General features: G+C 44.7%; 1 protein-coding gene across 2 annotated transcripts in view; it reads left to right on the top strand.

Annotated features, from left to right (window-relative positions):
• Positions 1–3,291: 3,291 nt before the first annotated feature.
• Positions 3,292–11,146, top strand: part of NAV3 (neuron navigator 3) — a 507,938-nt gene continuing 500,083 nt past the window's right edge. Inside the window, exon 1 of one of the 2 annotated variants that reach the window (XM_030959546.1) lies at positions 3,292–3,558. The gene's annotated coding sequence lies outside the window, so the exon portion shown is untranslated. Of the gene's footprint in view, positions 3,559–4,049; positions 4,756–11,146 lie in introns of those variants that run through there. The other variant, XM_030959547.1, reaches the window with a different exon arrangement.

Below are 11,146 nucleotides of genomic sequence, written 5' to 3'. Positions count from 1 at the left end.
TTGTAGCTCATGTAGAAGAAAGCTACAATGTAACTATTGTGTTGAAATTTCATATATTAAAGGTATAACTACGCAGTTTATTCTAAAGGTGTGTGAGAATCACTTTTTTATTCTTCACCATGCTTTGTTAGTCAAATGTTTTGCAACAAAGGGAAAAATAGACAATTATTTAGATATTTTCTGTGTAAAACTAAAAAAGCCATTGCAGAAAATTCTTGGTGATATGAAAACTTTCAAGATACTTCTCTGCTTTGGAATATCACTTCTTAGAGGACTGGTTACTGTTTTGCTGTCAGACACAGACCCCTAAAACTGCCTGAGGCATAAGATTAAATGGTTGGGCCTAGGAAACAGAAAAATATTCTATACATTTGCAAAAACATTTACAAAAAAGACCAGCAATTTCAGAGTAGTCATTGGCAAAAAGGATGTGGGAGCCTTGTGCATGCTGCTGTTTGTTTTGGTACCAGGGGCTGCACCTTGCACTGGCAGAATGGCTGAGCAGAGGTGGCTGGACCACCAGGTCTGATCTTCATGCTGGTGAAATGATATTACTCCATGCCACAGTGAGAAATATTATGCTAAAAAAACCATAGTTCTGTCAGTATGAACTGCATCTACATTAGAAGCCTCTGCTGGCACATCTCTGCTGGGTAAAAATTACACCTCTAACCCAATTAACCTTTCAGGGAGAAGTCTTGCAGCACAGAGACTGCCGAGATAACTCACTGCTCTGTGCCTTTCATGCACTGAAAGAAATAACCTCCAGGTTATCCACTCCAGGGATTGTCATTTCTGAAAGATGTCGGTCACCCGGGATCTTCAGTCACGTATTTGTAATTCTAATTTTAAGATACTCAGCCACTCTCTTGTCTCACAGCTTTAAGAAAAGGCAGCCTCAGATGTCCCAGTATGTTTTATGGTGTAAACTATGATAAAAATCTATCCTTATTTATTTTCAGAGATATTTCAAGCAATGGTGGTATTTCGGTAGGAATATTTCAAGTTATGATGGTATTTGGCAAACTGGATTCCTGGACAATGTGGCTGTCAATTCTTGCCTTTTGGTCAGCCCTTTCTTATTTCTTAACACTAAGTTCTCACTAGGCTGTCTATTTTATGCCTCTTGCTTTCTTAAATAGAAATGGCTAGCTGAAATATCAGGCATTATTTGTAATGGGGAAATACCACACAGCTCAGCAGGAGAGGTTTTTTGTTTCTTTTATTTATTTTTTACTCCTGCAACCAAACATGCCTCGGGTAGCTAATTCCCTCACCTCATGAGGTGGTTTCAACTGCAGCTGTGCTGACCAGTACTGATGAATATTTGTGCAAAATAAAGAGCTGCAAGGCTTGACGTGCTGATAGACTGGAAAATGAAGGTTTTTTGAAGACCCACAGGTATCATGGGAACCATTAACTGCAAGCTATCTTCCCTAAACCTATGACTTGCAAAGTGCTCTTACTCTGGAATGAATAAATGCACATTTTTTACTCCAGAAGGAGCTCCTTTTCTTCATGGGTGTTTAAGGCAATCATCTGAAAACTGTTTTCCCCCACTTTTTCCCTTTCTTGGGAGCTGAAGCACACATAGTGTTAGACTGCAACAAGAGAGCAAAGATGGGGTTTCCCTGTGCTCTGCAGGCAGCCATTTTTCAGAGCTGGAACAACTTCGAAGCCTCATTCCCCATCAGCAGAAACTTGTGGAATATATTCTCTAGGGGTGAAAACCCATCCTTTGGGTGGGAGTTCCTGAATCAGCTGCAGCACCTGATGCTGCTGGAGCAGACAGAGGGCTTGTGGTGGGAAATAGCTCACACGGGAGTGGGGCAGAGCACAGCAGCACGTGAGGCGTGGAGGTGGGGACAGAGCAGAGTGAAGATGATCTGCTGCTAAGGGCTGCTAAGCTCTGTCCACCCAGTCAGGCCAAAGTCTGCGTGTGCTTGTGGGTGGCAGCTCCTGGCACAGCTCTCTCCACAGGTGGGCTTCAAATGCATCCAGCCTCCAAGCTGGCCAGGGTGTCCTGCAGGCCAAACTCACTTCTCAGAACAGGCAGGCTCGACAAGTGCTTCTGTTTATGAATAAGGGACACAGGCAGGATGACCTGTGTCAGCACTGTTTGTTGTATTTTTTGAATATTTTAGTTGCAATGTAAAAATTGTGATTTCCGGGCTGGGGTGGTTAGGAAGTTTCAACCCTTCCTCATGCATTTTATACACTTTCCCCCCTTCTGTCTGCCCTCACTGCTCGCATTACAAAAGCTCTCAGATGCCGGGGCTGCCTCTTACCCGTGTCTGTGCCAGGCGCTCGTTGCAACTGAGCTCTGTCGAGGCCTTTGGATGCTGCTGTTACGCCTATAATAATTCATAACGCCCAGGGCTACGCGCAGCAAACGCGCCGCTCCTTCATGCCCGTGTCCCTGCGGATGCCGTATCTCGGCGCACCCGCGGGAAACTTTTGGTTACAAAGGCACACCCAGCCGGCCCTGGGCGGCGGGGGCAGCGGCGCCCGGAGAGCACGGCCCCTTTAAATTCCAGCTGTGCCGCGGGGGGCAGCACCGCTGGCGGCGCGGCGCGGGGCTGGGGCCGGGGCCGGTGCGCGGCGCGGAGAGCAGCCGGCGGCGGAGGGGAGCGCGCAGCCCTGCGCCCGGGGAGGCAGCGGCTCCGGCGCCGCGGTGCCTCGCGGAGGCGGAGAGGATGAGGATGGCTCCTGGCTTTTTTTGCCTCCTCGCGACGATTTCCATAGTAACCTGATCGAGCGGTGCAATTTCGGAAACTGGGGTGGCTTGATTATAATTTTTTTTCCTCCCCGTTTTTTCCCCGCTTCATCCCACCGCTCCCCGAGGAGTGCCAGCCGACAGGTAAGGTGCCCCGACCCCGCGGGGGTGTTTCCGCGCCGCCGAACTTCCCAGGGCGACAGCGGCCAGGCGCGGGGTCCTGCCCACGGGGCTCCGCCGTGCGCGGCCGTGGGCAGCAGCCGGGGCCGGGGCCGCAGCCCGGCCGGCTGCCGGGGCCGCACGTCGGGGCGGGGTGCCGCGGTACCGGGGAGCCCGGCGGGGGGTAACCCCCCGAGGAGACCGCCGAGCTCTTTTTACCCTCTTTGTTTGCTTGCTCCCAGAGAGGGTTTTATTCTTCCCTTTGTTTCTCCCTCCTTTTCTTCTCCCCCCCCCCCCCCCCCCCCGCCCCTTCATCGCTCCCCTGCTTGCTTTGCTTCCTTGATCATCTTTCCTTCCTCCTCCCTTTTGTGAGAGTGAGAAATCGCACGCACTTAACCTTAAAATCTGCGGCGAGCGAGGACACAGGCGGCCAGCTGCCCGCTCCCGGCGCGGCCGGTACCTGCCGCATCCCGCTCGTCCCCTAGCCCGGGCCGTGCCCCCCGCCCGGAGCGCCCCGCAGCCTCTGTAGCCCTCCACTGGGGCGGGCAGGGGACCGCCCTCGCCCGTCGCGCCGGAAAGGAGAGGGCTCAAAGCCCAGAGCAGCTCAAAGCATCCCCCAAGCCGGGTGTCACGGTCTGGGTCCCCGAGAGGGGAGAAAGCACATCGTGGAAACCTGTGAGCAGGTTAGTCTAGAAGCTTCTCCCACCATGACCTGCTCCTTGCCCACCTGCCTGTGCCCGTCCGGAGAACTTGGGGATGGGGGACACATCTTGCCACTGCATCGGCGTTGGGTTGGAAGGGTGCTGATGGCCCCGGGGGTCCCGAGCCAGCCAGCCCTGCTCCACAGCCTTCTCGTGCAGCCGTACATTTTCTCCCCTTCCTGGGGGGGCAGCACCGGGAAGGCCCCAGCAGGTTTGGGTTAGGTGCCGAGGACTCAGTCCAATTGTGATCATGCTTGGTTGGTAGTGCCATTGCTCTTGCCGGGTGATACTTGTTCACCAAGCAGGTCTCCAGTAAAACTTACTGTTGCTTGCCATCTTCTCTAGTTCTCTGTGTTTCATCCTGAAATGGTGTTTTTGACTGTGGCTACATTATATTTTTTGAGGGGGGGAGTTGGGGTGGGTAGGAAGAGGGGAGTGTTTGTCAATTTTTACATCATTTTGTACTGAGCACAATGAATAGATTAGTCTGCTCAAGGCTTTTTGTTTCTGTCATAAGTGATCAATAATCATCTGCTGGTAAGATGATCTTATTACAGAAAAAGCCAAAGTGCACGCTGAGAACAGCTGAAATACAAGGTCAATAACTCTTGGGTTATCAACAGTAAACCTGCTTTGCATATTTGAAGATGACGTATTTCTTTCAAAGTAAAGGCAACTTCAAGCCTTTGATGAGCTTTATTTTCTGTGCAAAACAGTCAATATAGAAAACAAGCCTTGGTTCGGAGTAGTCTACTCATCCTTAAACATCCCCGGACCTCGTTTAATCTTTCTCTTTAGTGAAGGTGGACGGGAATTGCAGTCCTTTTAGGTAAGAAGAGTTTTTGTAGCCCCCGATACAAAGGTTGGTTTGTTCCTAGTGCCCGGCAACTGCTACAGGCTTTCCAGACACAAAAGAAAGGCGTAGTCTGTGGCCTGAAGATCGTGCATGCTAAAAAGGCAGTCCGCTGGAGGGTATCAGATCAACAACCAGCTCCGCCGCCGCCGCCTGGATACTGGCTTCACTCCGGGAAATGTGACAGCTCAGTGAGACAGGGCACTGGTGCCGAGGGGCCGGTGGTGGCCCGGGGAGGACTGCCATAACCTTCGGGTCAAGGCTGGGCTATGAGGAGCCGGGGCTGCGAGAGAGGGAGCCTGGACAGGAGGAAGCACGGGGGGCAGGTGAGGCACCCTTTGCAGAGAAGGCATTGGATTACAGCACCCAAGCGGGGGAATGAAATAGGAAAAGGGAGCAGGGCAGATAATCGGCAGGGGAAGAGGTTATGCGGGGACTCAGAGCCTAACATAAAAAGCTTGAAGTAATGAGTTTAATCTACGAAATCTAGTTCTTAAATTGTATGTGCTTGCCAATTAGCTAACCATTCTGCAACTCAGAATGGAATTCAGATTGTATCTTGGTAAATGTATTGACTCTGAAGTGCTGCAAGGAGAAAAATCATTCTTTCCTCTTTCCCCTACTGTGGGCTTTAAATATTAAAAAAAAAAAAATCAGATCTGAGAATTGAGGAACCTTTTAATATATTTACTTTCCTGAGTACACATGCTATCTAGCCTAGACTACCACAGTTAAAATCAAAAACTCCTATGGTAATATGACTTCAGGGGGCTAAATTCAGAACAGTTGCTGGGCTTTCTACCAGTGAATATTGCCATGCATTGTGAGAAGGGGTCACCATCAGTCACAGAATGGATTAAAGTACATGAGATGTGAGGCTGTTACCTTGCAGGGAGAAAAGCACTTACAGGATATTGAGGGAACCCATGGCCCTCTTGGGGTCCTCTAATGAACACTTAAACGTTACATGTGTATAAAAAAGAGTTGCAGCATAACCTTTATTCTCCTGTAATAGGGAATGTGTTCATGTATGTATTAGTTTATGTGTATCATAACAGCTTTCAAAATGGCTGAATTATATTGATTCATATAAAATACTATAAAAGAATAGCTGAAATTAGTTTGAATTTCAGTTTGAGAGAATTGTAAAAATAATGTCAGTTTTATATCACTGGACAGCTAGCTGCAGTAATTCATAGGAACTAACAGAAGCCTTCATAAAGCTATTGTTTTATCCAGATTTTACTGGTATGGACTTAGGAAAAGTAGGCATGAGTCAATGCCAGAAATTGCCACCAAGATCAGCACCCTGGGCAAGAATATTTACAGCTGTGTTTCAGAGTCTGGGAATGTTTGCTTTAGATGGCTGGCAGTGCTGTGCTTTATACTGCAGAGGATCAAAAATTCATTATGTTTGATTGGTAACACGGGGATGTAATAATACAGAGCTCCTCATTGTCTTGGAGAAGTGTTATCTAATTTGTGCTAAATTTTACAGTTATGCTCCACATTGAGATGGATGAGAGGTGTATGGCTGGGAGATGTGTAGCTGGGTTTTTTAGCAGGGAATCTGACTTGCACTGATGTGTATGCATTTTTTTGTACTAACCTCCTTGTGGTATTGCCTGCACATGCTGATGAAATAATCTGCCTGAGAGCTGTTAGAATTTGTATGTAAGGAACTGGTTTGTTTATATGTAGATCAGTTATTACTGCAAAGATAAATGCATGCATGGAAAATTGTTATCACAGATGGATGCTGGCTTCTGAAAACTGGGTCTCTTTAAGATAAACTTCATGTATCATGTCAGAGAAATAAGCAAGATGGGGGCAAAACCACTACTGAGTTTTTTATTATGTTCTGCTTATGCCAGTCAGTATAATACACATTGCAAGGACCTGATACTATGCTTGCCATGAAAAGACTTGGGATTTTGTCAATGTCAAATGAGACCCACATTCTCACTGTCTGCCTGACAACTGTTACAAGAAATACCATGGTAAAATTTCCTTGCAGAAACATTTTGTAAAATATGTAATTTGTATTTGTAATTGCTGTATGTTTTGCTTGTGCTTTAGTGTTTCTTTTCTGTCTTGAAAATGACTGCATACAAATAACACCTTGTATTTGGTTTTTTTCCACTTCCATATCTATATTTAGAATTGTATCTATTTAATTAAGAGACAGATGTTCATCTGTTAGTCCAAAAAAGACAGATAGGATAATGGGAGCATGAGATGTCCACTCTTCTCAACTGGACATTAGCAGACCAGGATTCAGATTTGAGTCTCATCTCTTAGCATTCCCAAGGCTCACCAGTCCTTGTTTCTGCTTTCAGTTCTCTGGATTTGGACTACCTTGAGGCATCACAGAAACCCTGTGCAGGACAGAAGAATTTAAAAAGTCAGTCCTTCTTCTGACAGAGCTTCTTGGTCCTCACTAGCTTTTTGGAGCACTGGTTCACATGGTTGCACACAAATCAGGTGTCCTCTGGGGACAGTGTTGGATGGTGCAAGCACTAATGCTCCTTTCTGTGTAACTGCATCAGGAAACTGTATGCAAAAAAGGCTTTTCCCACGGATTTGTCTGAAATGGAGCCAGTGGATCTTGAGATCCTCTGAGCTTTGACTGTTAATTTTTGTGGATGGAGATGGTCAGGTCTCTCAGGAACAGGCTGGTGAGTGTCACTTACTGCAGTGACTGGTTCACAGTGTTTAAGTGGAGTCTGCAGAACTAAAGTCAGGCTCATGGGTCCACAGAGCAAATGTGTTCCGCATCCAGACACGTATGTCAGGAGACGTATTTCAAATGAGACAGCAGTGTCCTTCTAGACTAATTCCAGCAGACAGAAGGGAAATGTGAGCAAGAAAAATAAGGTCAGCCATTATGTTAGTGATGACTTTCGATCTCTGGTGACTTTCCATCTCTGAACTTAATTTAAACAATAAAAATTGCATTCTGTTACTCCACAATGCAGTCATGACTGTTTGGTTTACTTGTACTGCAGCAGTAGGTGCTAAGCTCTAATATGAAACAGAGGGGGTCCCAGTTGATTCTTGGAGGGTAGCCCACTGATGATACCTTTTAGATGGAAAGACTGCAAATAATTGAGAAGTAACTGAAAGTTGGTGAAGTAATAGTGTTAATAAAGCAAGTTAATATTTATACCGAACCAGAAAAATATTTACATAAAGTTAAAAAAAGCCTAAGCACTATTAAAAATTGTTAGAGAATGCTTGACTGTGAGCTGACAGAAATAGTAGCAATTGTTGTTTCCCCAGATTTTAATCAATCTTCTGTCAGTGTCAAATAAAAAACATGAAATTTTTTTGTAATTTGGAACCATGCTCATAGAGAAATAAAATGTGATCCTGGAGTCCTTTTAAGTGGGATGTCCTGCAGTGTACTAAATAATTTGATTTAGAGGGAAAATATATCAAATATGTTTACATGTCATAAAAAGGAGACATTTTTCATATTATATTTATTACATATAAATATATATCTTCTACATATCTTCTTTGTGGAAAATGTGCTGCTTCTCTCTGCGTTACTGACATTTTCATTAAGAAGATGATAGATGCTACTTGAAACAAAATATTTGGCTGAAGACTAGCAGAATCATTGTTTTAGGTTTGGGAAAAAATATCTTCCATAAGGAAGATGCTACAGTCTGTTAATGAAGCATTAATTAAGTTTACAGTTACAAATATGAAATTATGGTGCAATTACCTTTTTCAGGAGTCATTATTGTATTAAGGGTTCTGTTTTGTTTATATTTGTCTTTTTTCACTGTGGCGTCAATTAACTCTTAGAGGGAAATGTTACTTTTCCTCAAATGTGTGTAACATCTAACTTTTTCTGGCCAATTTGTTCATTTCCACCTTGTTTTTAAATGTCCATGTCTTTCTTTGTGTTAAAAAGAAAGCCAATCCTAGGTAACATGGCAACTAGGTAACATGGCTCTTGGAAGAGCATGTCAAAACCAGAATTGTTTATTTGTTCACTATGAACAATTCTGTTTACTGTGGATGAATGGGTTTTATGGTAAAACTCCAGCTGGACTATAAAACTTTCATCCGTGGACTATGTCCTAATGTGTTGTTATTAAGCTTTAAAAATCAATAAAGCAGGGGGAAGTACATTAAATTGGCAAAAGTTAAAATAATGTTGAGGAACTGGCAGTTAAAAACTGTTGATGGAACAGCTGATGAATTTGCAGAAGAGCCTAAGATGATAAGGGTTGTTACAATCTATTTAAAACCATTGCGAATTCATGCAGTATTGCTCTTCTGGAGGCAGCAAATCCACATATCCTTACAGAAAGTCTTGACTCAACAAACAAACAAAGCTGATTAGTCATCCAAGACACCAAAATAGTTAAAGCAAGAGTCAATATGTCTTGGAATATACACTGGAGAATTGATGCAGTTATTTGAAGGCATTTCAGCATGCATAAGGGACTGAGTTACACTATAAACTATTAGGCAGTATGGAACTCCAGTCACAAAATCACAATTATTTAATTGTAAGCTTTAGCTGCCATCATACATTTTGGGGCATTACTTCTTTAAGATATATATGAGAAAACTGAGAAATATAATTTTGAAGAATGTAAGAAATGGGTAACTGCATGTAGGAACTGACTGAGTAAAAGTGAAAGCAAGTGAAATATGTCATGCCTGCACTGATGCACACACCAGTTTTAGGGGAAAAAAACTAGCAGTTATTTAGTCTGAAGCAGTAATAAATGAACTAGGCTGTTACTTTAGAGGGTCTGGGAGGAATTTGTTTATCTTCTGTGGCTAGAAAACACTGTTTATGTAACCTGTTGTCCTTTTTCTTGAGTATCAAAGCAGTCCAGTGGTTCTGTGTCACCATGATGCAGAGGTAATCAAAGCAAACCTTCAGAGACTGTCACAACATTGTCATTATTTTGGCAGAGCATTGGAGATAATTTCAACAAAGAGGCAAAGAAGCTCTGCATTGATAAGTAGGTTTCAGTCTGGAGAGCTGGGTAAAAATAAACAGTCCCAAGTGGTCCAATACCAGTTTAAAACCACCCTGCTGAGACTTTTATTGTTAGTAGAATACAGTGCCCAGATCATGAATTACTTTAAATAAAAGCAATGTCCGTTTAGCTTTTTTCTCCCTCTCTCTATCCAACACTAACACTCCTACAATCTGTGCTAAGGCACATGGAGAAGGCAGTGATTGGAGACAGCCAGCATGGCATCACCAAGGGCAAGTCCTGCCTGACCAACTGAGGGGCCTTCTGTGATGGAGTGGCTGCATCTGTGGACAGGAGAAGGGCTAACAGATAGTGTTTATATGGACTTCTGTAACGGCTTTGACTGCTTTGATGCCGTCGCCCAAAATATCCTTCTCCCTAAATTGAAGAGAAATGGATGTGGTGAATTGTCTGTTAGGTGGATGAGGAATTGGTTGGATGTCACATCCAGAGGGTGGTGGTCAGCAGCTCAGTATCCAAATGGAGGTCAGTGACAAGGGCTGTCCCTCAGGGGCCTGCACAAGTTAATATCTCCATCAGTGACACGGGCTGTGGGACTGAGTGCACCCTCGGCAACTTTGCAGAGAACACCAAGCTGAGTGGTGCAGCTGACACAGCTGAGGGATTGGATGCTCTCCAGAGGGACTGGAGCTGGAGAAATCAGCCCATGGGCACCTCATGAGGCTCAACAAGGCCAAGGTGCTGCGCCTGAGTTGGCAACCCCCAGTAAAAGCTGAGGGATAGAGGGATTGAGAGCAGCCCTGCTGAGAAGGAATCTGGGATACTGGCAGATGAAAAGCTGGATGTAACTAGAAAGCCAGTTATATTCTGGGCTGCAACAGACACAGCATGGCCAGCAGGTTGAGGGAGGGGCTTCTGCCCCTCCACTCTGCCATAGTCCCTCATGGCACCACGTGGATCGCTGCATCCACCTCTGGAGTCCCCAGCATAAGAAGGACCTGTTGGAGGGGTCTACAGGAGGGCCATGAGGTGATCAGAGGGATGGAGCCCCTCATGTATGAAAACAGAGAGCTGGGGCTGTCAGCCTGGAGAAGGCTCCACAGACACCTTATTGGGGCTTTTCAGTACCTCAAGTGACCTACAAGAAAGGTGGAAACAGACTCTTTAGCAGGGCTTGTGTGATAGGACAAAGGGTAATGGCTTTAAACTTAAAGAGGGTAGATTTAGATTGGACATAAGGATGACATTTTTTACAAGGGTGGTAGATTTCCCATTGCTAGAAAGTGCTCCAGACATTCTGAACTGAAAGACATTTTAGTTAGTTTTCAATAACTAGCTAAAAGGAGTTGAAAGAAAGGACTTCTATAACAAGTTACTATAAGTGTAGTACAAGGACTGTACATGCTCATACATGTAAGCAGTTTCTCACCCCGTGTTATTAATAAACAGATAAAGACAAAATGACAGTCTGCATCACTCAGCTAGGCTTGGCTGGTAAATGGAAAAGTGTTATGGGAGTCTTGCATGTGATAGTGGCACTAAAAAAGATGCAAGTGAACATTTGAGCCTAGTGTTGACACACTATTAGTTTGGATGACAGTGTACTACTAACATTTAAATCCACATTTTCTGTAGTGCCTTTTAAATTATGCTTGTGTCCTTGTGATTATTTTGTTATCTGTAGCTGCTCATTTTCATGGAGTCAGTTTTTAAACACTGACTTTTACACTGAGTCAGTTTTGAC

The sequence above is a fragment of the Camarhynchus parvulus genome, chromosome 1A (assembly GCF_901933205.1).
Source record: "Camarhynchus parvulus chromosome 1A, STF_HiC, whole genome shotgun sequence".
In the NCBI taxonomy this organism is placed as follows: domain Eukaryota; kingdom Metazoa; phylum Chordata; class Aves; order Passeriformes; family Thraupidae; genus Camarhynchus; species Camarhynchus parvulus.
Note: the sequence above shows the minus strand (reverse complement) of the source record. Positions and strands in the feature narration are given on the sequence as shown.